This window comes from Rattus norvegicus, chromosome 17 (genome assembly GCF_036323735.1).
Source record: "Rattus norvegicus strain BN/NHsdMcwi chromosome 17, GRCr8, whole genome shotgun sequence".
NCBI lineage: Eukaryota > Metazoa > Chordata > Mammalia > Rodentia > Muridae > Rattus > Rattus norvegicus.
The window spans coordinates 8692659-8719449 of NC_086035.1; the positions used below are offsets into that span (position 1 = coordinate 8692659).

Consider the following 26791-nt stretch of genomic DNA (forward strand, 5'->3'; position numbering starts at 1 on the left):
TCCCAGCTCGCATGAATGACTGGAAAATAATTCTAAGAAATAAAAACATGGCCGTCGGGATCACCTTACCAGCTCCCTGAAAGGATTAAAAAGGACACATACCTTGAACCATCAGATGCCCTCTGCTGAACCCTCCAGGAGCCTCCCTGATAAGAGAGAGCCTCAGAGGGAGCAGGACCAAGCTGACATTCCCTGGAGTGGAATGCAGAAGCTCTGTGGCTCTAAGCTGAGTCCATCACCTCAGAGATGCTGTAGCTGAGACTGCCTGGGCCCTGTGTGTCCCCAGGGTGCCAGAGTGCACAAGCAAGTGCTCATCTACAGAGAGCCTCTCTCTGCGTCTCTCTGTCTCTGTCTGTTTCTCTGTCTCTCTCTGTCTCTGTCTGTCTCTGTCTCTTTCTGTCTCTCTCTGTCTCTGTCTCTGTTTCTCTCTGTCTCTGTCTCTCTGCATCTCTCTGTCTCTGTCTCTGTCTCTCTGCATCTCTCTGTCTCTGTCTCTGTTTCTCTCTGTCTCTGTCTCTCTGCATCTCTCTGTCTCTGTCTCTGTCTCTCTGCATCTCTCTGTCTCTGTCTCTGTGTCTCTCCCTCCCTCCTTCCCTCATCCCCTTCCTCCCTTCCTCCCTCCCTTCCTCTCTCTCCTAAGGCCTTCCTACCTCACAATTCTGGTCACAAGTCTCTTCTCCTCTCCACACCAGTTAGCCTAGCTTCTAGACACGACCATGGAGCCCACAGGCCCCAAAGAGAAACACACAGGGATGGCTAAGATCTTAAATACCTCAGACCCTGAGAAAGGCCTCAGCAGGCACTGGGCTCAGGATGCATGCTTCCAGGATGGGCCATTAGCCCCCTGAGAGACTCCTGTGCCACAATGAACTCACCCGAGGCCCCAAGACACTCCAATCGCTGCTCGGCAAAGTGGGCAGGTGGGCAAGCAACAGTATGGGTCCCTCCAATGCCCACACCCCAGCCAAGGCTGGAAGGAGACCTCAATACAGGCAGGTACAATTACAGTGGCTAGGCCCATTAAATCTTAGAATAAAGAGCTGGCCTGGTAATTGCCCCTAATCCCTTTCGAGCCTTTGTCTGTTAGCAGTTCTGCTGTAAGCCTAATGGGGTAAGGTAAGTGGCCAGACTCCCAGCCCTCCCCAGAGCGCCTCGGGCAGGCCTAGGGTGGGGACACCTAGTCAACAAGCCCACCAAGATGCCATTCCTAAAGGGTTCCTTTGCCAGGACCCTCCACGAAGAAGCAGTCTGCACAGGACAGTGAGGTCCCTGGGGCTGTGATATGGTACCAAAGGCGGAAGATTCCAGGCTACAAAGGGAGCTGAAACAAGCCAGCCACATGCTACCCGGACCCCCAGCCACAGTCGTGCAAGCCGTACTTCCAGCACTCGGGAGTCATGCGCCTGATCAGTACACTTCTGGAGCTTCAAAACCGAAGAGGGATGGCCCGCTCTCAGCCAGCCTCACAGAGACCTCCCAGGGCTGTCAGCCTCCACACTCTTCATACAACCTAAAAAAAAGCAAGTGGGAGTCTGATGACCCAGGACGGAGGACTCGTACCTTGTCTTGTGGACTCCGTGGTCCTCCATTGAGTCCTTGGACCCAGATCCTCCTGGATCCAGCAGTGACGGGCAGAAATGAAGCCAACCCAGAGAGTGTCTCCACACTGGCAGGGGCAAAAGGAATCCCCATGTGTGCAGCCTGAAACAGACAGGCCTCTCAGCCTCCATCCGCCCTACTATCTCTATAGAGAAATGACTCCATGGCTGTTGGAAGAGGGTTTTTCCTGGGGCTGGGGAAATAGCTCGGTGTGCAAGAGCACTTGTCACATAAACATGAAGACCTGAGTCAAATCCTCAGCATCCCTGTAAAGGGAAAAGGGGGTCACATGACCTCGCTTGCACCAATGACCTTAGCCCTGGGGTGGGGGGAAGGCTGACGACAGAGACAGGAAGATCCATGGACCTTGCTAGCTACAAGCCTAACTCCAGGCTCATGAGGTCCCCTGTTCCCAGGGGAAAAGGTTAAGAGTGGTACAACTTCATCTTCAACCTTCTTTTCTCACTTCAGCACACATACACACATGTATACACACACATATGTATACACACATACACACTTGTGCACACACACGCACCACATACATGCTGTGTGATTCACCAATTGCTTTAATGCTATGGTGCCATTCTTACCAAAAGGAAGAAAAAGAAGAATTGATAAACAACTTACAGCTATCGAGGTATAAGTAGCTACCACTGTGGGGTTGGGGATTTAGCTCAGTGGTAGAGCACTTGCCTAGCAAGCGCAAGGCCCTGGGTTCGATCCCCAGCTCTGAAAAAAAAGAAAAGAACAAAATAAATAAGTAGCTACCACTGAGCCCTTGAGAGCCCCGAGTGACTCCTGTGAGTCGTGATTGATAACCGTGCATCTAATTGACTGACAGTCTAAAAAGAAATGCCTTAACATCTGAAAGACCTGTGACTTAGTGCTCACGGTTTTCCAAATGGCAGTTACATGAAACAAAGACGTGCCAACACCCCCAAGTGACTGCGAACTGGCCCCTGCCAAGTTCTACCGTGAGACTGAAAGACACTCAGAATTTTCTGGAAAAGCTATTGGAAGACCCTTCCCCTTTTCTAACTACACATTGGAATGAAACCATTCATATATATGTATGTATGTATGTGTGTGTGTGTGTATACATATATATTTCAAATATATATATATATATATATATATATATATATATTTCAAAGTCAAAACCGCTTATGACAGACAGAACACAGAGAGAACTGAAAGCATACCTATCTTCTATCAAAATATGCATTTGGGGGCTGGAAAGATGGCCCAGTGGTTACAGGTACTAACTTCTCCCACAGAGGATACAGGTCTGATTCCCAGCACCCACACCACGGCTCCTAAGTATTAATAGTGCCAGTTCCAGGATATCTGATGCCTTGTTTTGTCCTCTGTGGGCATCTGCACACACACAGACATGGTGTACACACATATATGTATGTATGTATGTATTCATTATACACACACATACTATCTTGTGTATACATGCATATACACAAGATAAATGTTTCAAGCATACACATTGTAAAAATGACAAAAATATGAGAGTTTTTCAGCACTGTTGTTTGGGAAAGTATGTTTTCACAAACTACTGTATTAGCAGATTACAATTTTTCATTTTTTAACCATTAGGTATTTTTAAGTTTTTCCTGCATTAATTTCTCATATAGTAAACGGCATTAACGGGCAAGATGCGCATAAACTCTTTGGGGTCTTCAATGATTTTCAAGAGTGTAAAACAAAGTCCTGAGGCAAAATGTGGTCTAAAACCAAAAAGTTAGAGAATTCTTGGTATAGAAAGAAAAAAATGACAAAAAGTGGAAAATAATAGTAAAGGTAAGTTCAGAAGATCCAGCAGGAAAGGAAGAAGTGGGGAGGGGCAGGAGAAGAGGGGCGGGGCAGAGGAAGAGGGGCGGGGCAGAGGAAGAGGGAGGGGCAGAGGAAGAGGGAGGGGCAGAGGAAGAGGGAGGGGCAGAGGAAGAGGGGCGGGGCAAAAGAGGGGAGGGGCAGAGGAAGAGAGGCTGAAAACAGGATATGGGTAGATGGGCAAACTTTATCAATTAGTTTCCAAACTTAAAAGTATCCATACCAGATACCCAAAAGAAAGAAATTTTAAAACACAGAGGTGATTAAGGGGATGACCCTCTTGGTTTCTGGGAGGGACAGAGATGGTCACAATCCCAGGACTCAGGCCCAGAGCATCAGCTGACCTTCCACAGTAACAGAGGAGGCTGGAAGATGAGCCGACACAGCGTTTCAGCACTGAGCAAAAACTTCACCACACAATACGTCAAGTGCAGAAGTAGTATTTTCCGACCTAGAAGATCTCAGAAATGATGCATCCCGTGTCTGCTTTCTTTGGATGACATGATCCGGGAAGTGAGATAGGGCATAGAGAACGTGGGGAGCGGGATCTGTGGGGGAAGTGACTCCCGGGGTCTTATGGTGTCAGTGGAGGACTTGGTCACATAGCTCCTTCCTGCAAAGCCACTTGCCCAGCTGAAGAGACACAGAACAAATAGTGAGGCTGTTGCAAGTGTCCAGAAAATACATACAGATTAGTGAAAACTGGGCAAATGACACACAGATAACACATCGGGGAAGCAACATGATCTTTTTTAAAAACGGCGCTTGGAAAAGTAGAGAGTACTGTTAGAGGGGGCAACGCTTCAAGATGTTGCAATAGACGGACACTTTTTCTATAAAACCCTAAGACTCGAGGCAACAAGACCAAGAGTAAATAAACGGGGTGTGTAAGACCAGGAGGATTCCAGTAAAGGATTCCATCACTGGAGTGAAGAGACAAAGCAGAGAACTGGGAAAACAAACCAGGCTCACCATTCTCCTGACAAAAAGACTCTATCTTGGATACATAGATAACTAAAGGATCCAAGAAGGAAAAAAAAACTTATTTTCAAGTAGGAAAATTATTTAAATAGACCTTTCCTGAAGAAGATATACAAATGGCCAAGAATTACATAGGGAAAAGTCACTGATTATTGGGGAAATGTCGATCAAAATGCATGTGTGTGTGTGTGCCTATCTGTGTGTGTGAGTGTGTACGCACCCATACATGAGAGCCTGTGTGTACAACATTTTTGTGTGTGTGTGTGCGTGTGTGTATGTGTATACATGTGTGCAATGTCTGGAGAAGCCAGGAGAGGGCACTGCTCATCTGGAGCTGGAACTATAGGAGGTGGTAAGCGGCCCTATGTCGCTGCTGAGAACTGAACTGTGGTCCTCTGGAGAAACACCAAGAGCTCTATGCACTGAGCCATCTCTTCAATCCCCAGAAAAGGAGCTCTTTTCTACCATTAATGGGAATATAGACCAGAACTTCTATGGAAAACAGTATGGAGGTTTCTCAAAACACTTTAGAATAGGCCAGATATGACAGTACGCACCTGTAACCTAGGCATTTGAAAGGATGAAAAAAAGAGAAAAAATCTATAAAGATCAATGTGAACTCCACAGCAAGACCCTGTATGTGTGTGTGAGTGTGTAAGTGGGATACACATGCATTCACACTGAGAAAGAGAGAAAATACACCTGTACATTATTCTCGATGAAACACTGCATAATAGATACACTGTAGAATTCAATTAACATACTTATTGGCAGGTGAAAAGATTCTTTTTAAAACAGTGTGTGTATTGTGTGTGTGTGTGAGTGTGTAAGTGGGATACACATGCATTCACACTGAGAAAGAAAGAAAATACACCTGTACATTATTCTCGATGAAACACTGCATAATAGATACACTGTAGAATTCAATTAACATACTTATTGGCAGGTGAAAAGATTCTTTTTAAAACAGTGTGTGTATTGAGTGTGTGTGTGTGTGTGTGTGTGTGTGTGTCATTTGTTGCAACCGGTCTAGAACTAGAAGGCACTGTGCTAAGTGAAAAGAAATCCAATCATGGGAAGACAAATATTTCATTACTTTGTCATTTATACAAAAAAAAACAAAACAAAACTGCAGATTATATAGAGAGAGACAAGGACAGAGGTTGCTAGAGGCTTGCAAGGATTAGAGCCCTGACTAGTTAAAGGATAGACAATAGGTACTATGATGGTTCATGTATGTTTGGTCCTGAGTGACACTACTTGGAGGTGTGTCCTTGTTGGGGTCGACATGTCCTTATTTGGGTGGGTGTGGCCTTGTTCAAGTGGGCGTGGGCTTATGAATGTGTGTGTCACTGTGGGCGTGTACTTTAATGCCCTAGCCCTAGCTACCTGGAAGTCAGTCTTCTGCTAGCAGCCTTCAGATGAAGATATAGAACTCTCAGCTCCTCCTGCACCATGTCTGCCTGGATGCTGCTATATTCCTGCCTTGATGATAATGAACTGAACCTCTGACCTGTAAGCCAGCCCCATTTAAATGTCCTTAGAAGAGTTGCCTTGGTCATGGTATCTGCTCACAGCAGTAAAACCCTAAGACAGGTGTCAAAGGCAGGCAGAAGGCAGCAGCCCTAGTCATACCCAGTACAGTGGGGCAGGCAGTCTGCTCTCATAACTACAGACTTCCAGTGAACCAGACGAGGAGAACAAGGTTTCCCAACACAAAGCAATAATAATCCAGAAGATACGGGTGCTGCTCACTCTAACGAAGTCATCACACATTGTGTACTCACCCCAAAGCACACCCACTGTGAAGGTGCAAGTTTTACATACCGGTTCGTTTTTTTAAAAATATCAAGATCGCTATAAATACTTTTTTGAAAAACCCAGCAAATTAGGTACCATGCACATAATTCAAGGGAAACAAAAAAACAAAAACAAAAACAAATCTGTGTGGGAAAAGCAGACAAAAGTGGTTCCCAGGACACAGGCTCTGATCTGGGACACTTACCTACAGCCAGGTTGCGCACAGCACTTCACAGAGGCAGAAAAGGGAAGCAGCATGACCATGTGATGAGAGAGCCTTTTTAATGGGAAGACTCCCCTCCCCTCCCCGTCTTCCATAACTGAAAGTCAGCATACGAGTACAATTTAAAAACTAAAGGTTTGAAATACAGCAAGTGGCCAAAGAAACAACTGGAAAGACTGCAGTTGCCTCTAGAGAGCAGGAGCCAGGAAGAGGCCTATAACCGTGGTTGCAGATGTTACTACGCTGGCTGATGTTTGGATGAAAAGTCTTCCTTAGGAAGAGTTAAAAACGGAGTTTAAAAACCCCAGGCACCGAAGGACAGTCTCCACTCCTCCAAGCCCCGGCCTGACAAGCATTCCTTAGATTTTTTTTTTCTTGCTGCTTCGTCAGATCCAGAGCCGTCCCGTCCCGTCCCGTCCCGTGTGGGAGCATGCCATGACTGTGGTCCAGGGCATGAAGCTCAGATCCCTATCCAAATGCTGCTGTCTCCTTCAACTGCCTGCCACCTGTTGCCACCCTGGTGAGCCCTCCTGTCATCCGTACTTTAACACTGGGATCTCCCTAAGCACCTCTGAGGATGTGTTCCCATACCATCAGTCGTCATCTCTCCCACAGAAAGCCCGTGCTCGCCGAGATGAGACGCAAGGCCTCCTCCGGGAGGGTTGGCGACAATGGACGGTTGAATCTCAGCGCTGTCTCTCAAATCCTTGTGCTCAGACCTCAGCCCCCTCTCTTCCTCAGTTTCTTGCTGTTTTATTTTTCATAATTTTTTTCCGTTCACATTACATCCCAATCACCCCCTCCCCCCTTCTTTCCTCCCACTCTGCGCTTACAAACCCCTCCCCCATTCTTCACGAAGTTTCTCCTTTTTCTCTCTGACTCTCAGTGGGTCGCCTGCTTTCCTAGGCTTTTGTTAAGGCTTCTGCCCCTCCAGCCACATATATCTTTATTGACTTACATGTGCTAACACAGACAGGAGGGCAATGTCCCACTGTAGACTCTCCACCGAGTCAGTGTCTTTTCTCCCCTTGAGACAGGACGGCACAGAACAGAGAGAGGACTGGCCTCAAATCACACAGCAGCAACCTGGGTGACCTGGTTTTGTCCATTCTTGTCCCCATCCAAGCTCTGTGACTGACCTATTTGCAAGAACCGCGACCCACAGGTTCCCAAAGGCACGATTGTATCCATTCTTCAGGTACAATGGCACTGAGCAGTAGAATGTAGTAGGACCTGTCCCCAGGGGGCTAAGCAGAGGTCCATCTGCCTCCTCCAGCTTCCAGGGTCCCCTGTGAACCACAGCCTTTGAGAAGAGCCATTCTGGGGTCTGGGTGGTACCAGGGCTGAGGAAGGCAGAGATAAGTGGTACCCCACAGCAAGAACCGAATTGGTGCTCCTTCCCAAGCCACTCTCACAGCCCAGAGGGCACCAGGGAGCATCCCTACCACTTGTTAGATTACTACCGAACTAGTGTACCCAAGAGTTTCTCCTGATGCTGACACCCAAGGCAGGGTACAGCATGGACACTGGTGGGTCCCAGAAAGCCAACTGCCATTGTTTGGATTCTGGCTCTGCCCAAATTGGAGGCTCTGACTTCTATCACAGAACAAGGAAATGTATCTCCAGACACCCAGGAAATGTCTCCCATTCAATCAAAGGCATGAATGATATTTTCAAAACTAATAAAGTTTAGGTCATCAACCCAAGTCATTCTCAAGAGCAGTGACCTTCAGAATATAGTCCCTGACCCAACTGCACCAGGGTCACCTGGGTGTGTATGAGAAATGCAAGTTTCCAGAACATACCCCAGACGTAATTAATCAGGAGTTGTATATAAGAGTTGAGGAAGCAATCTGCTTAAAGAAGCCTGGCAGGTGATAGAAGTGAGGTGTAGTTTGCAAACCACTGCTGTGAATAAATGCCCCCAAGTAACATTTCTGATCCAAAGTTACTTCCTTTAAAAAAAAAAAAAGTCATCAAGGGTCACTTCCAACACTTCCAATGGATATTTGTCACCGTGTATCTCTGCAGACCTGATCTGATGAGTGTAGATAACACACAGTTGGGGTGAGGGGGAGTCACAATGTTTTACACACACACACACACACACACACACACACACACACACACACACACACCCCACTTACTCCCCCGGACCTTGTAAAATTTCTAATCAAGAGACTCAGTGAGTCAGTCAGCCCACCACGTGACTCCTGCAGAAGATTCAGCCCATTGAAGCGAGTGGGAGCTGAGCGGGCCACCACTCAGCCCTACTTCTTCACACCCAGCACCTACCCTGGGGTTACACTACAAGCAGTTTCTGCGAACTCCCTCTGAGGTCGGAAAGATACACAGCCCTCCCTCCTGGGTACCGCTTATTCCCTTCCCCACTTCCTTATTAATGACAGGCACATCCCTGGAGCCACCAGCTCAGCTCCGCCTCCCTTCCAGCGCAGCCTCTGATTGGACCTCTGTCTGGCTCCTCCCACTTCTTCCCCAGACCAGCCTCTGGCATTAGCTTGCCCTCACCCTCCTTGAAGGTCGGGTGCTCCACTACTGGAGGTAGAAGGGTGGAATTGCGCTTGTTTTGCCCTACTTCAAATACTTTTTGGGGGGCTGCGTGAGACTATGAAGAAATACTGGGGGAGTAGGCCATGGGCCTTTCTAGCTTGAGACCCGGGCCTGCAGCTCGGACCCTCTGAGAACCTCATGAAAGCATTCCAGGATGTAATAAACCCGTCAAGCCTCGGCTAATTTATATGGAAGCAGATGATTTCCCATTTTTTAGAATGTAAATGTTTACATTGTAGCATTCCCCTGCCCCCGGCATCCGGGGCCCTGGCACGTCAGTGATGGAATCAGCCGCTTCTCCTCGGGGATCCTTAGATGGAAGCGTCACGATGCCAAGAAGCGTCCCGCTTTCAGCCAGCCCGGGTGTGCAAACCCCGCACCAAGGAAGGCCACCAAGCGTTTGCTTAATGTTACCAAGTTCCACGTGGCTCTTACAGAGGAGAAGTAGCACTTTTAAGGGTAAGCCTCAGAACAGAGGGTGCAATTCTGACTATGTAGCTTCCCAAGGTCTCTTTGCTACACTTCTCTCCTCTAAGACAGTCAATTCCTTACGAGCTCTAATGTATTAGCTTTATATGGGAGTTTTGTGTTGTAGAAATAGTGACTAGCATAGATGGGTGGGAAACCTTGACAACAATCCAAGGAAATTATGCTTTAGCTCATAGACCCCCTGAGTGCCCTACTACCCCTCTGTGTGCAGGTCTGCTTGAGGCTAAGAACCCTGCCCTTTAACACTCTGGGTGTCTGTGAACAAGTGCAACTCCTAGAAAAGGGTTCGCCACTTGGTCATAAGCCCCAGAAACTACAAAGGTCTCCTTGGATCCCTGTGAGAGCAAAGAGCCACTGCGATTCGTGCCACTGGTCACCCAGGCACGCCTGGGGTTCTGGTGCCTGCTCCATTAGACAAGCGCATGTTCTGTTCAATAGGAGCCATATATGCTACCTGGACCTTTAGCTTCCTCACTGGCCAAGTGAGGAAGTATGTCTGACCCTCCCCACCTCTAACAAATAGTGAGGGAGAAGTAAAAGCCCTTCCCCCACCCAGGAGTGGGAAAAGATACAGCACCTTGGAACCCTGGTCCTTCGGTTACTACCATGCCGGACTGTGTGTCCTTGGGTAAGTGACTCACCTCTCTGTGCTCCGTGTTCTTTAAGATGACGAGATACTAAACTATAGTAGCAATCTCCTAGCTACTAATAATTGCCAGGTGCTGAGTTTTTCACTCCCTGGTCTACAGAGCAGTCAGTGAGGGTATCTGAGACTGGACCATCTGCCTGGCAAACAATGCTTGCCGGCTGGCTGGTGGCAGACAGTGCTCAAGGACTGGAGAAGGCGGGTGTGACCCAGGGGCATTCTTGCACTCAAGAGATCCTGTGCCTCACCCCGCCCCCCATCAGATCAATGGATCAACTGTAACTGTGATGTACCTGACCACCGTTCTCCATACCTGCTCTCAGAATCCATGGCAAAAACAGGGGTCAGCCCCCTCTCCAGCTGAACTAGGTCACCTGAGGACACAGTTTCCAGGGAAAACATCTGAGTGAGCCTCTCCAGTCCATCTCAGCCTTGCTGGGGTCTAAAGCTCATGGCAGCCCGAGACCCCATAGCCACCAGTGCAGAAGACCAAGCCCACTGTCTCCATCAACCTGAAGCCTGTCCAGAGCTCAGCAGGTAGCCCTCCTCCTGCTTCTAAGAACCAAGCGTCATTCGGTCAGCTTAGAGCCATTTCTCTTCCTCCAGGGAAATGCAATCGACTAAGGGCCCTTCCCTACTCCACCCCCAGGTCTCCCCAGCCTTGTAACCTGAGTGCCCCCCAAACACTTTCTGGCAGTTTCTGCTCCAGCCAGCTCTAGACCTGCTAGAGATTCTCTTGTTTTTATCCTAGTGACTGTGAGTGGCATCTCTGGCCCCAGCCTTGGTGGGATTTAATGAGCTAGGCTACATCACAGTGCCCACCGAAGCCACTGAAACCTCCCTTCTACCTAGGATGACGCCACATCCTGCCTTTTCCCAAGCAGCTCCTGGCCTTGCCTACCCAGGCTCTCCCTCCTCTCTGGTACAGCCTGCTCAAAGAAGGGCCAAGAAGTACAGCCTTCACAGGGCTCTCAACGAACCCCTGGGTGGAAGGCAGAATGGAATCCTCTTTGGACCTGTGTCCACGTTATGGGTCATAAAGGCCTTTATGTGCCTATAAAGCAGAATTCCTGCAAAGCCTTTCCATTCCAACATGCTACCTGCAGTAAACTGCCGCTGTACACACACAGCCCTCATGACCGACAGGGTCTACACACGTGCACGCCACCAGTGTCACCTGCATCCACCTGGCTAGGAAGGGCTGCCAGGGGGCAGGGGAGTCTTAGTCCCAGCCCTGGCACCTGATCTGGGTCTGTTGCCCCATCTCAGTGAGTAAGATTTCCTGCCTGGAGCCCCACCATAACCACAGCTCAGACATCAAACTAGCGTAAAACTCACTTTCCACTTTATCTATCCATTCAGTGTCGGGTCATTCGCTGAAGCACAGGTCAGTGGAACCTTGGTTGGCAAGCCCATGCTCTCCCTGTGTGTCTGTCCTCGAGAGACAATAAGAAACATGTGGGAAGATAGCTGGCAGTTAGGATGAGGAAGTGAAATGTGTCAGAGCTGCATACAGGAGCCATGATGGTCTGGGAGGGAGAGCATATGAATAAGCATTCCCTCAGGGGGAGGAAGCCCCTCTGTAGCTGTGTTTTCATGTGCTGTGTGGGCAGGGGAACCTTGAATCACAGCATGGTGAGCCCCACTCGGGTAGGAGGTGCCTGCTAGCCCCAAAAGCTCATCTGCCCTGTGGGAAGGATGGAATCCTTGGAGCCTTACTAATACTGCTTTGTCATGTCTCCTAGAGACAAGTCACATGCCAACTCCTACAGCTGGGTCCCTGTGTCCCCCTCCTCAGGGTGAGTCTCCTGACCCTAACTTCCCATCGACAGCAGTCTGGAAGCCCAAATCCTACTCAATGACCAGCACACAGTAGGTACTTAAGATCAGCAGAGAAGTAACAAGGAATCCGCTAGTTCAGCCTCCAAAGCAGAGCCTCCATGTGTAGGGGCAGAAGAAAGGGACCTCATTTTTTGTCCTTTGTGCAAATTAACAATGATGGCTCTACAGGGCAAGAGACATTGCTTATGACAACTGAGGCTCAACTTCAAGCTCACCCCCCACAAGGTTAGTGGGCTCCCCCTTCCTCTCCCCCTCCCCTTCCCCTCCCCCTCCCTTTAGTGCCTGATGTGACAGAGGTAACCCAGGTTACTGATGAGGTACACCTGTGAGTGTCCCAAAGTGATGGCTTGACACATCTGTGCCTCATTCTGAGGGGCCAAGTGGTCTCTGTGGACTAGAGCATATTGACTGGCCCAGGCTGAGAAACATGGCAGGTGTGGAGTTAAAGCAGTACCACCCGGGCCATCAGGGTCTGGGGGAAATGGGGGACTCATGGATTTAGGTGCCAGGGTCCACAGTTCACATCCTAGATAAATATTATAGGGTTGTCCCGCTGCAAGGACTCATATTTGCAGCAAGCAAGCCCACATAGATAGGAGGAGAGAGATTTGTTTAAGGGACAGGAGGCCAGAGTTGATGTTGAACAGAGGGTTTCATCGGGAGATGGAGACTCTGCAGCCAAGCCCTGATGATGCTGAAAGGGGCTACATTTGGGCATGGAGGGTTAGGATGCAGCCATTAGCTCATCAGAGAGAGCCTGAAGAGCTAGCACAGCCAGGCCTTCCCTGAAGCCACTGTTAGCTGTATGCCCCAAGGGTGGAGAAGAGCAGCCTGCTCATGGAGTCCGGGACATGTGAAGGCAGTAAGCCAATGGGTGCCAATTTGTACCAACACCCATGCTCTTAAGATCCCTCTCCCCCCGCCCGCCCCGCCCAGGAACCACCTGGAATCAGGTATAGAACTGAAGAGGGCCAGCCATTTGCCAGGGAACCCCTGCTGTAGGGATAATGGGGCACAGAGAGCAGCAGGAAGGTTGTAGAGACGGGAGTGGCATGGCCCTGCCCAGGTTGCCCAACCTGCTTCACAAAGCGTGCAACAGGTGTTTTCACACCCAGCCTAAGTTGGGCACCCTTCCTCGCCGGTCTCAGGGCTCCAGGCAATTTGACAGAGATGCTTGGCCTCATCTCTCCGTGAAGTAGAGCCTGCTGCAACAGGAACAGGCAAGGAGCACCGTCTGTGTTGGAGCCCTCAGAACTCACCCTTGGCATCGGGTGAGCACCCAGAGCCCTAAATTTTAACATTCGGCGGTTGAGTTCACAACAACTTCAGACCACAATCTTCAGGGCCAACAAAAACCCCTCTCGCCATGATCTGAAAACTCTAATGTGTTCAGCCATCTTGGAATGGAAGGGGTATGCAGCCACCTCTGCTTGCACACCCCCAGGAAATGGGAGGTAGCACAATCTAAGTTCTGCCCCTGAGGTCCAGGGCTTCCTTTTCATGCTGAGAGTCCTTAGGCTGTCTGCCTACACACACACACACACACACACACACACACACACACACACACACTCGAGCACTCCATGATCACTGACTGGACAGAGCCTGTGTTTTTGACAGTAAATAAGGAATCAGACAGAAAGAGAATAAGGCCCCTACTCTCATGGTGGCCCAGTGGGGCAAGGCCATGCCTAGTCACTGGATCAGTGAGAGAAGTCCTATATTGTCCCATAGACACTGAGCAAAGGTTTTTAGGAACAGAGGATGAGGCCATTGAGGAGACCACACTGGGAGAAAGTCGCCACATGGCTGAGGGGAAGGGATCTGACAGCCTGTCTTAGTCAGGGTCTCTATTCCTGCACAAACAAGGAAGCAAGCTCGGGAGGAAAGGGTTTATTCAGCTTACACTTCCACATTGCTGTTCATCACCAAAGGAAGTCAGGACTGGAACTCAAGCAGGTCAGGAAGCAGGAGCTGGTGCAGAGGCCATGGAGGGATGTTACTTACTGGCTTGCTTCCCTTGGCTTGCTCAGCCTGCTTTCTTATAGAACCCAGGTCCACCAGCCCAGGGATGGCACCACCCACAATGGGCTGGGCCCTCCCCCATCCCCCTTGATCACTTATTGAGAAAATGCCTTACAGCTGGATCTCATGGAGGCATTTTTCCTCAATGGAGGATCCTTTCTCTGTGATAACTCCAGCTTGTGTCAAGTTGACAAAAACAAAAAAACAAAACAAAACAACAACAACAACAAAAACCCAACCAGTACACAACCAAAGCCCAGAACCAGGCAAGGTCATCTAAGAGCAACTTCCCCGGTAGCCACAAGCATTACCAGTGACTGCCTGTGGTCCCTACCTTTCTCCAAGGCTCCTGCCTTCTCCCAACTTCCTTGTTATCCAGGATTCTCCTATAGACTTGATAACTGGCCTGGAGGTGTCCAGCATCCACACACACACACACACACACACACACACACACACACACACACACACACACACCCCATCTCTCTTATCTCCTAGAACTCTCTGGGCTCTGCCTGGCAGCATTAGAAGCCAGTCCATATGCTCACAGCTCCTCTCTCTGCTCTCTAGACCCTGACATCAGATACACTGTAAGGGAGTCATGGGGATCTGCCTTAGTTCTTCCACTGAGAAACCATGGCATGGCCCCTATTCTGAATACACAGAGGCCTGGCTTGTGGTACAGAAAAGATAGGGGGCATCATGGTGCCAACCCTTGAGGAAGAGTAAAGTCATCTTCCAAGTACTGAGGTAATACCACCACCGCACTCCCCTCCCAGAGCTCACTATCTATCAAGCTCCCCCTCCATTGTTGGCACTGACAGAGGAGCATATTTCAAAATTTCTACCCTTAGGCAACTGTCAAAAACAAAAAACCAAAAAACTCCCAATCCTTGTGTTCATTGGATATTTACGGGTCTTCTGTCACCAGCCAGTCCTGCCACGCACACTGGCTCTACAGACTGGCCTATGATCGTCTGGGCTGTCACAGAGCAGACTCTTCATGGAGGAAAGAGGGACTTTAAAGAACCCCACCCACCCACCCACCAGAATGCATGCTACAGAAGTAAAAAAAAAAAAATCTTGTGGTTCAACAGAGGGATGATGACGCAGGACACTTAAGATGGATTAAGTCAAGACCCTCTCAGGCAAGGGGCCCTGTGCTCGCCTTCTAGCACCACTGAGATGAGAACAGTCACACTCTAAACCTCACTGGGCTGTCTGCCCTCCCTGCCCTAACTCTGGGGCCCAGACCCAAGCAAATCGCTTGGCCACCCTGAAGAGCGAGGAGAAGGGAGTAGATCCCTACCCTGCAAGCCGGGAAGAAACCAGACACGTCCGAGAGGCAAGACCTTGGAACAGGGCAGCAGAAGCTTGTTGGCTGAATGCCTCCAGAAGCGATCAGTGGTGCGCATGCGTGGCGAGACATCTCATCAGCAGGCAGCTCTGAGCTCAGTCCTGTCTCCACTCGGCAATGTGAGTGCAGGCCTGAGTCCCCCAGTCTTCTCTCCTCCCACCCAACATGTGCTTTGCTAGGTCATCTGCTTTGACACACACTCAAGCCATCAACACCCCCACGGAAGGGCATCCCCCCCACCCCGTGTCAGACTCTGGTCCCATGGCCTTTCTCCCTTGCCTAGATGAACATCCAAAGGTGCACTGGAATTCTCTGCTGCGGTGGCCAAGATCAAGAGGTGTTCATTTCTTCAGCCTTCTTCAAGACTAGATCAACTCCCTCTGGTCTCTCCCTCCACGTGGGCCACCGAGGAGAGGACCACAGGCTCTGATGCAACCATGGCTCCCCTGGATTAGGCCAAGAAACTTCCCAAACCATAAAGATGTCCAAACATTGGCCCAGCTTCTCCCAAACAGACATAAACTGCCTCAATCACATCCGGGCTCGCCACATCCCCTCCCCTAGGCTTCAGGAACCATCTGGCATCTCCACCCTCAGGCAGCCCCATAGCTACATAGCGGTGGGAAGCAGGATCAGGAAAGAGGGCCACCAGTACGCCCAGCCCAGGCCCTGCGGCTGAGTCAGGGCCTTTGATGGTGCCTACCCTTACCGTTGGCTGAGCAGACAGCCGGCTTGCTAGCTGATGCCAAGTTGCCCTGAATCCGGTTATTTTTAGCCTGTTTGTGTATCCCATTTCAAGCTAACTCTGTGTCACCACTTGCTATCATAACAGAGAGCACCTGGACGCCTCTCCGAAGAGCAACAAATACACTTTGGAGAGTGCCGGGGATTGCCAGGAGCGCCAACTACATTTCCAGCCTGACACCCAGCTGCAACAAAGCAGATTCCTTTCTTCCCTTCTCTCGAAAAGCCTAATCCAGATAAGCCGGACCGACAATGGCTGCCTGGCCACGAAAGACTTCCCTTTCCCGGGTGATGGGACTCACACCTGGTGACATCAGCCTGGCACAGTTCTAAGTGTAGGGGTGGCCAAACACCAGCTCCCAATGCTTCCGCACCCAAAGCCCCAGCTTCAGCCAAGAGCGACTGCCCTTCCCCTTCCCCCCACATTGCCAGTCTAGGACTAACCTACCCAGCAACATCAGGACAGCAGGACAATTCCGAAGGGTAGGTACTAGGTGACGTGGTCATATCTTTAGCTACTGGGAAGCCAAAAAAACACTGGCAGGGCTGGCCTTCTGCTAATGTGGCTGGATTGTTCCCCAGAGTTTCCCAGAGGAGTGGGTCCTGGGTCTGTTGATCTAGAACATTCTTTTCTGTGGTCTGACTCCTGCCAAATTCTCCCAGGATGTGACCCCTGCCATCAGATGACTGAGAACAGATGGCAAACCCTGTGACTCTCCTAAGACCCTAACCTCACGTGGACAGGCTGAACTACTTGTCGCCATCTTGAGATCACTGCCCAGAGACCCTCTTTTCATGTCTTCCTCCAGGGAGCTGGCTCTAGTCTGTGTTTGGAGAAAGAGGGGGACAGGCAGCCTGTCAGGAATACCTTTCCACACAGGTGAATCTTTCCACACGGTCGCACCAGGATTCGGGTGACCTCAAATGCAAACCTTAAATGGCTCCCATACCTCAATAGCCTTCATCTCTGCGTGTCTGACATAGGCAGCGTACTTCAGAAACTATGGCTCCAAAGGCAAGCTAAGAGGGACAGAGATCCCAGGTGGGCAGGGACGGGAGCCGGTGTCAGTCGTCAAGAGCACCATTCTGCCATCAGACCCACAGCTTCCACCCCGCCACCACCAACTGCTGTACTGACCGCTGTTGCTGCAAAAGCACCACAAGTCCCTGGGACCCAAGGTACTGACCCTGAAGTGACGCCTGAGTGACAGTAGCTCCTTGTCCAAGCCCCTTGACTGCTACGTTAAGGTATGTGGTCAGTGGAGGAAAGAAGAAAGATGCTTCCCCAGGGCAGGGGAGTAAATAGCCAAAGGCCATGTTGTCCATGAGGTACAGTCTGCCCGAGCCAGCAGACTTGAATGGAGATTGAATTTGGAGAACACGGCAGGAAGCAGGGGTCTGTGACTATCGGGGTGATTGCCGCTGTACTTTGCTTTGTCTTTAGCCATGGAAGCTTCTGGATAGAAAAACCAAACCCAGAATTGTCACCGAGAGACAGAGTTAGCTGAGGCAACTGTAACAGTAAAGACAGAAGCGTTGGAAGAGTATAGAGTGGTCAGGCAGAAGGCTCGAGGGGCAGGCCAAAGCTGCCCATGGTTGAGGGATGAGATGGAGGGGAAGGGAGTGGTCTGGAGAGAAGAGACGGACCTTAACGAGGCTCGCGGCGGCAGGGGAGCAGGTCCAAGCACCAGACTGGGATGCCCGGGAGATTCCTATCTCAGAGCACTTCAGCCTAGGAAGCTATGGACCACAAGGATGTCTAGAGCCTCCCTACTCAGCATGGAGTATGTTTCACAGCAGATATTCTTCTACAGGTGCCAAGGTCAGGAGAAGACTGAGAGACACTGTGACATGTCTCTTCCTCCTCCAAATGCCTACCAGACCAAGCATGACAAGTGCACACACACACACCTACCACACACAACCCATCACACACACACACACACACACACTCACATACACACACAATCCACCACATACACATACACACACACTCACACATACACACACACAACATACCATATACACATACACTCACTCACACACACACACCCCTACACACAACCCATCATATACACACACAATCCACCACATACTCATACACACATGTACACTCACATACACATACAACCTACCACATACACACACACACACACACACAACCCACCACATATACACATACACACACACCTATTATACACAATCTATCACATATACACACACAAAACCCACCACATGCACGCTCACACACACACATGCACATACACACACACAATCTACCACATGCACATACACAAAGCCATCACACACACACACAACCCACCACATACAGACACACACTGCAGACACAACCGTGTGTGCACTCACACACACATAAACAAACATACAACCCACCACACACACACTTACACACACACACACACACACACACACACACACACACACCTACCTCGGTGTAAGAGCCGGTCTCCATCACTATGGAGAAGTGATGTCACAGATGTCTGCTCCTCACAAGCCCTTGGTCCCCTTTGCCTTCTTTCCCAGCCAGAAGGTGCCACTGAGATGCTCCGGTAGGAGCCTGTCCTTCAAGGGAGAGCATGCCAGCCAATCACACAGCGCTCATCTAAGCCCTCCTTGAGAACTGCACATGGCTATGCCACACGGAGAAGGCCTTTACCACTGTAACCAGATCAATCAATGCAAACAGACCTGCCTCCAGACAGCACTCTGGCCCTATCAGAGTGGTGGAGATCTGAAGATCTGCATGCCTGATACCATTGTGTGGGCAGAAGTATAGAGAAGTAAGTGTTTAACATGACCCCGAGAGACGAAGACACTTCTGCCCCTTTGACAGGGAAACATGACAGTCCAGTCCCCTTGACAGATCAATATGACAGTGTCTGTCAAGCTGTAAAACTCATGTGCACTTTGATCAGCAAGTCGACTTCCAGGAACCTCTCCCCGCTGTGCGTGTCCGGCAAGAAAGATATTTGTGTGCCCACGATTTCTTGTGACAACAAAAGACAGGAAGCAATGGTCTTGCCCACCAACAGAGCACTGATCAAAACAGGAAAATGTTTGGAAGCCTGGTCAGCTCCAAAGAAGGACGGCCTGGCTGCATTGAAGAAAGGATGCTAACATGTGCCCAGTGACAAGAGAGAGATCGTGCAGAAGCCGCTGCTGTTTACGTGGTAGTGTTCGTGATCGAGTACAGAGGCCTCTTCATTTGCATAGCTCATCGATGTGGGGGCACAAAGCACACACCAGCCCCACACAGACAGGGGGACCCGGCTGTCAGGACCCACCCCTTTGTACTATGCACCCTAGGGCACCTTCCCCTTGCCTCTGTATTACTATAAGAAGATCAACAAAGCCATTTCGGGGACAGTGCTTCTCTTACCCTTATCTATCAATGGTAGACTCTTCCCGTCATTCCCTAAGCGGCCATGCATGGTGCTCTGTTCCCCGACCCCTGGGCCCAGCCCTGTGCCTGGTATATGATGAGACTGTAGGAAAAGGCTGGCACTTCCAGTTCAAGGATCTCTGAGTCTTCCTGACAAGCTGACAGGGGCCGCAGCTTGCTTTCCTCCATGGAGATCTATGAGAACAAGTAGTGAGAGAGCAGGCCTGGCCCCCAGCCCCACCACAGTAGCTTGTGGTGAGCAACATATGCCCATGAGGACCTGTGCTTCGTGTCTGGGAGATTCACCAACCCAGGATGGTGCCCACATGATGCCTGTGACAAGCTGCCCGTGGTCTTGGGGATGGTTTCTGTCGACTAAATTTCCGTACATAATCACGCCTGGGATGAGTGGACAGGACTCCCGAGAATGGCCCCACAAGCTGTTCAGAAGGTAGTGAAAGAACACAGGACACTCAGGTACAGAGAGAGGGGCCAGCGTGGGCTCCCTTGGTCTGGCCACTTCCATGTATGGGAGCTTCTGTAGGAACCCCAGACTGTCAGGTGGAGAAGGAACCCCACTCCTTGGTGGCAGAGCCAGGTACCCCCTCACCTCACGAAGGGCCTCTGCTCCCCTAGCTGAGCTGGATCAACCCACCCTCCCTGACTGGTGCTTTCTGCCCACCTTCCAGAGGCAGCCACAGTGACACAGTGCTACAATTTATCAAGCCCTGCATCCCCACATAAGTCACTATGACCTGGCGGTGGGCCCAGGGGCTGACCCTTCCCTTCCCTGCTGAGCACCTGCCTGAACAGGCAGGCTTTTCCAGTTGCTCCCATCACACCCGACATGGGCAACCTCAGTCACCAGACCAGGGCTGGCATATCTAGAACCTCAGCCTGTGTGCCTGTCAAATGGGCCTGTGAGAGTCATGAACCCAGCACACTGGGCGCAGTATAAGGGCGACTGACAGATGTCGCCAGAATGATCGACCCCCTTAGGGCCAAAGGAAACCCATTGCATCCCAGAGCCTTGCTCCAGCACCCGGTCAGGGAGGGGAGGGGAGGTGGTGGTCACAGAGAGAAGGCTTCTCCTGGGCGTTGGCATTTGCAAAGCCCAGTAGCATCACCTCCACACCACACCTATGTTTGCTCTCCCCTCTCCTCTCCCAATGCTGCCTGCCTGCCTGCCCCGTAGCTCGCCCTGCTCCTGCAAAGGCAGCATACCCTTGTCGGCAAACAGCCCGTTAATTGCTTCTTGGCCATATTTCAAATGATATCACAGAAGCGGGCTGCTCAATTTGAGCGAATGGAAAGGAGGAAGGAGGGGGCATTCCCCGCCAGAGCCAGGGATGATGGGTAGCTCCAGTTACTAATTAATTCACTGCTCAGATGGAACAAATCGAAAACCCCAACAGGTTGGGTGAGTGAGCCCTGGGCTCCCCGCCAGCCCTTTTCAGCAGAGGGCAGAGCTCTGGTCCTGACCACCTTTATGATGGGAGCACAGGAATCCTGGCTGCCAACCGCCCTGGGGAGCCCTCAGGCCCCCATGAGGGCCAGCACCCATGTCCTCACCACAAGATCACTCAGTCCCTACTCAGTCACTGTCACTCAGCAGGCCAGCCCTGGAACAGCCAGCAGAACATGCCACTATGTCGCCAACTCTGGGAGGGCAATGATGCACCCAGGCGCAGGAGACAAGAGAAGGTTTGCAATGTGTGCACATTAATGAGTAAGTGAGAGCTCTGAGGAAACCATGTTCAATAAATCCGGACTAGCCAGGCCTAATGGCACATTCTAGCGCAGTACACTCCAGGTGACCAGTTAAAGCAACATTGTAGCCGTAAGAGCCACCAAAGAGGAGACCCCACTAGGGCAATGGGGTATTACAGAGAGGTGTTATCTCTGACAGTCCACAAACCCAGGTTCATCACCATGTGAGTGACCAACCCAACCTTGTACCCTGTAAAGTCCCCCATCCCTAAGCAGGGCAGGGCAGGGTGGGACCTAGGAAGAGAAAAGGTAGAAATAAGAGGAGAAGGGAGGAGCAGTTCCTGAAAAATCAGAGCCTTCAGGGCCCTGCCCAGGAGCAGTGCTCTGGAAATGCCCAGACTGTATAGAACCAGGTGCTTCAAGGCCAAGCCCAGCACCATTCTGAGAACACTGAGGCTTCCGCCCCCAGCAGAGTCTGTAGGCCCCTCAGGGGGATACCCAGCACCTAACCGCTACCCCAGCCATAGTAGAACAGAACTGATGTGGAGAGGGTCAGACATGGAGACATCAGCCCGTACTTGAGTCTCTGACTTGTAATTTTGTTCTCGTTGCAGGAAGCCATTCAGTTTTCCAAGACAGTTGGGAATCTTCTCCAAGATGAGTATTTTACCAAGTAAAGAGAGTAACAAGGGAGTCAGATATGCAAAAACATTAAGACCACATACACGCCAAAGTGATCACTAGTGATATTTATTTCTTTAATTTTTCTTACTTTAATTTTCTCTTATTAGGGTGGGTGTGGGAAACCACCCTGGGCCACAATTTCTAATTCTCCCTCTTACCTGTGCTACCTTCTATAGCCCAGGTAGAGTGAGGAAATCGCTCACCACCTCCCGCATGACCCTCGAATACACTCAGCGCATAGGGGCCTTTCTTCCCCAGAGGTGTGTCTGACATTTACAAAGCAGTAAATTGTTTTGAAGTGTTATTGTCTGTATTAGTATTAATAATGGATCCACAGTTCCAGGAACAGACTTGAAGCTAGCCATCTGCCTAGACTCAAAGCTAAGAAGACAGTATGTGCCTCTGTGGATGGATAAAGCCATAAAATATCATTCCGCCATTAGAGGAGCCGAAACCTGGCTGCATTGTATTACCTGAAGCAAGACACACACACCAAAAAAAAAAAAAAAAAAAAAAAAGATACATAGTATATAGTTTCATTCTTTTGAAGCTAAAACGTTGATCTCAGCCCAGTAAAACAGTGGTCACTAGAAATGGGGAAGGTAGATGGCGGGAGAAATGGGGGGGGAGAGGTGGAGGGAGGTGAGATCACAGGCTCCAAAGTGCAGTTAGGCGGAGGCGGGGAGCAAGTGTGGTTTATGTACACACAGTAGGGTGACTACAGTTCACAGGCATCTGTGGGGTATTTCAAATTGACAAGATGACTCTGAGGCTATCAACACACAGGAATGATGGGTACTGAAGAGGGGAAAGTGATAATTACCCTGACTTGATCTTGACACATTGTAAACACTTAATTATCACACCATAGCCCCATAAATACATGCAAATGTTGCATGTTCATTAAAACTAAACATGCGCCCAGAAAAAAAGGGGGGCTGGGAATTTGCCAGGAGCTGCATTTGCATAGAGCAGTTGGCATGGGCAAGTATCCGGGGGCTGTCTCTGGGAGAACAAGGGCAGCCACCTCCACCCTCCACTGGGCTTTACACAGTTTCATTTAATTCCTAATAAATGGAGTATTAGCTCATTTTACAGATAAGTAAACTGAGGTCCCAGGAAAGGCTAAGAACTTGCCCAAGATCCTACAGTTGACTTGGGATAGGGTCAAGACTGGGACACCGTCCATCAGATGCCAGGTCTACAGCCACTGTTAAGTCCAACCCCTACCCTCCTCCTCTCCACCCCATACTCCACTCTCCTTCCACTCATGGACACCCGCCCCACCCACCCGACCACCCAGGTTGCCAGCCTGCAGCTGGAGGGCTTCAAACTTCCAGCAAATGGATTTCTGAACTCGATCTTCTTTCCCCCCTGATGGGAGGCTGAAAAGACTTCTCTGCTCTTGATAACTGCTGTCTTAGGCTTTCAAAAACATCAGGGAGGCTTAGACCTACCCAGGAAGCCCTAGGTGCCCACTAGGGTCAGAGCCCCCTAGTTCAGGACTTCCTCATCTGAAGGAAGCATAGGGTTGCAAGGATTCCCCTCCCCTCCCAGCCACACCTGCCAGGTTCTCTGTCCACAGAGCCCAGCCCCAGGCTGCTCTGCACAATGAATCCCCGTCTGCAAAGAATGTGTATAAATCCTGGGGCTCCACGCAAGGAAGCCAGATCTCAGGGGCCCGGCAGCAAATCCCAGGATAAAAGCCGAGACCATCCTGCTGACAATTCATTCGCGCTTCTCCCTCAAATCCATCCACAACAGAACTGTTAAGCTCATGTTTCCTGCAAACAATTGTAAAAATGATTGGTATCTGCCCTGGTGGAGAACCCCGTCTGCTTCATCCCCAGGGCTTGGGCTTCCTGGAAGGGTTGCATGTGTGAGAAACAGGCATTCCCAAGACGCACAGATAATGGCTTCTTGTGGAGAACCTAATCACTCAGCTCTGAGAGGAGAAATGTAAAGACTGCTCAACACACCCAAGAGCTCTCCAAATGGAAGCCAGAAGAAGCCCACCACAGACTCCAGGTGGGGCACCTTAAGGCAAGATAGCTTAAGGTATGTCTGACCCTTTCCATGGGGTATCATCCTGCTGCTTGGGCTCCCGGGATGAGACTTCTAACCTCCTGCCCAGACCTCTTTCCTGTCTTTGTAGCTCTAAATGCCTTCTGAAGCAAATGTGGCATTGAGGAGTGGGGTACAAGGAAGAGAGCTCTAGCTATTGACCAGCATATCTGTTTCTGACCCCAGAGCTGATACTCACTGGCTGTGCCTTCGGGGTCGAGCCTGGTCTCTTTGGGTTTTCTCATCAGGACATTCGGAACAGATGCCCTCGGCGTACCCAGCCAGCTGACGTCCCGTCAGTGGGGCCTGTGGAGTCAAAAGACATTTACGTGAGGTAGCACTACAGAACCAACAGCCAACCCCCAGTCAGGACAGACACTGGCACCTCCGTGGCACTGGGCACAGTGTGAGGCATCACATACAGGCCACGGCAACTCAAACAGAAGAGGGGAATACCTCTTCAACCTGAAGCAACCTGGAGTGGATGTGCTAGTAGAAAGACCATTTTCCACAGTGAGTTCTGTGAGGAATGCACCATCTGTTCCTTTCCACATCCTCCCCTCTCCCAGCGATGGCTCTGTCTCTCCCATGTTGACTATCCATGGAGGGAGAAGCACAAGCCCCATTTTTTTTCCTTTTCTTTTATTGGATATTTCCTTTATATTTCGAATGTTACCCCTTTCCTGGTTTCACCTCTGGTTTCAACATCCCCCTGCTTCTGTGAAGGTATACCCCTAGCCCCTCACCCACTCCCACCTCCCCGCCCTGGCACTCCCCTACACTGGGGCATGGAGCCTTCACAGGACCAAGTGCCTTTCCTCCCATTGGTGCCCGGCAAGGCCACCCTCTGCTGCATATGTGGCTGGAGTCATGGGTCACTCCATGTGTACTCTTTGGTCGGTTGTTTAGTCCCTGGGAGCTCTGGGGGGTCTGGTTGCCTGACATTGTTGTTCTTCCTATGGAGCTGCAAACCCCTTCGTCTTCTTCAGTCCTCATTTTTTTTAAAGAATTATTTATTTATTTATTTATTTATTTATTTATTTATTTATTTATTATGAGTACAGTGTAGCTGTCTTGAGACACACCAGAAGAGGACATCAGATTCCATTACAGATGGTTGTGAGCCACCATGTGGTTGCTGAGAATTGAACTCAGGACCTCTGGAAGAGCAGTCAGTGCTCTTAACCGCTGAGCCATCTCTCCAGCCCTTCAGTCCTCATTTTTAAGCCAACTGGTACATCAAGTTTCCTCCAGCCAAATTAGTTCAGAGGAAGACATGAAATCAAAGCCAGTCCAACCACAGTAAGGCGAGGACCTCCGCTAGGGCTGCTGGGATGGAGATCCTCAACCTATTCTGCTGGACCCAGGGCGACAGTGATGGGATTACTGACACCATCTCTCAGTTGTAACTTAAGCACATTGGTTCCTTCTTTTTCCTCTCAGTGCCTTTAGGGAAGAGCCTTTGTCTTTCTGGGCTTTCACTTTCTCATCAGGACATTTGGAACTAATGCCCTCGGTGTACCCAGACAGCTGACGTGCCATGAGTCGTCCCTCCCAACCCTCCCACGCAGCCTTCCACACTGTCCTTTAAATGCATGGCCTCTTTTTTCACTATTATTGCATATACCTATTGTACACCCACATGCGCATATATATATATATGTGTATATATATATATATATATATATATATATATATATAGAGAGAGAGAGAGAGAGAGAGAGAGTGTGTGTTCATAAATGTTACTTGTATGCATGTTTTTAGGGCTGACCGTTTGGCACTGGATAACTAATTGGTGTGCTCATCCTTGGGGAATACCATCTCTCCACTCTAAGCTTGTAGTTCTCTGTGTAGAGTTGAGGTCTCATGGGTTGGTTTTTGTTTGTTAGTCCTGTCTAGTTTAACATGTTCATTGGAGTCATCCTTGTTCGGCTCATGTTTGGTCAGCCATATTGGTGAAACCCTACAGGTATATCTGATGTCCCCAGGAGACACAATTTCATGGCAAATCCCTAATCCTCTGGTTCTTACAATTTTACCAACGGTCCCTAGTACTGGAGTGTTTTGTAGATGTAGCCATTGGGCCTGGGTTCCACGGGTCTTTATTTTGATTGGTTGTGGTTTTCTGTCCTGGTCTCTCTGTTGCAAAGAAAAGTTTCCTTGAGGAGGAGTGAAGACAACACTTATCTGCGGGTGTAAGGACAAGTGTTTATAGATTGCTGTGAGGGATTATCCCGGTTTAGTAAATTAGTGTTTGCAGAACCCACCCCAATAATCATGACTTCACTTCCGCTGAGCGCTCCGCTAGGGCTCCAGTACCAGGCATGGGGTCCCTCTTGTGGAGCAGGTCTTAAATCCAATTAGAGATCTGTTGGCTACTGCCAAAGTATGTGTCTCTACTGTATGGTTCTTGTGCCGTGCTGGTTGTTGATGTGGTTCCTAGGCATAAAAGCCAGGTAGGAAAGGTGGCTGAAACAGTCATTTTTTTAAGATTTATTAATTATTTTATATATATGAGTACACTGTGGCTATCTTCAGACACACCAGAGGAGTGCATCGAATCCTATTACAGATGGTTGTGAGCCACCATGCGGTTGCTGGGAATTGAACACAGGACCTCTGGAAGAGCAGTCAGTGCTCTAACCAACTGATCCATCTCTCCAGCCCCCTGAAGCTGTCTTTTAGCCATATGGAGACAGGAAATAGAAGCAATTCTGTTTTAAGTACCCAAGCAATTGAAGAAAGCCCATTGCTTTCTTGCTCCCTTATCAATCAGTAGACCACCGAGATAAAGAACATTATGAGAAC

The 26791-nt window shown here is 49.9% G+C and overlaps 2 long non-coding RNA genes across 14 annotated transcripts; one reads left to right on the forward strand and one right to left on the reverse strand.

Annotated features, from left to right (window-relative positions):
- Positions 1 to 1261: 1261 nt before the first annotated feature.
- Positions 1262 to 11140, reverse strand: LOC120097949 (uncharacterized). Of its 4 annotated transcripts, XR_010059072.1 has the most exons (4): positions 10468 to 11109; positions 3789 to 4077; positions 2230 to 2331; positions 1262 to 1510 (listed from the first exon to the last, which is right to left on the reverse strand). It is a non-coding gene; the product is annotated as an uncharacterized LOC120097949 (long non-coding RNA). The 4 variants fall into 4 exon arrangements; XR_005495885.2 differs by having other exon boundaries at positions 1262 to 4077; positions 10468 to 10528; positions 11056 to 11140; XR_010059073.1 differs by having other exon boundaries at positions 1262 to 2331.
- Positions 10223 to 24987, forward strand: LOC103694034 (uncharacterized). Of its 10 annotated transcripts, none has more exons than XR_005495876.2 (5): positions 11246 to 11541; positions 11900 to 12221; positions 16211 to 16605; positions 21850 to 22179; positions 22257 to 24987. It is a non-coding gene; the product is annotated as an uncharacterized LOC103694034 (long non-coding RNA). The 10 variants fall into 10 exon arrangements; XR_010059070.1 differs by lacking the exon at positions 22257 to 24987 and adding an exon at positions 13145 to 13267 and having other exon boundaries at positions 21850 to 21968; XR_010059069.1 differs by lacking the exon at positions 22257 to 24987 and having other exon boundaries at positions 11246 to 11422; positions 11517 to 11541; positions 21850 to 21968.
- The last annotated feature ends 1804 nt before the right edge of the window (positions 24988 to 26791 follow it).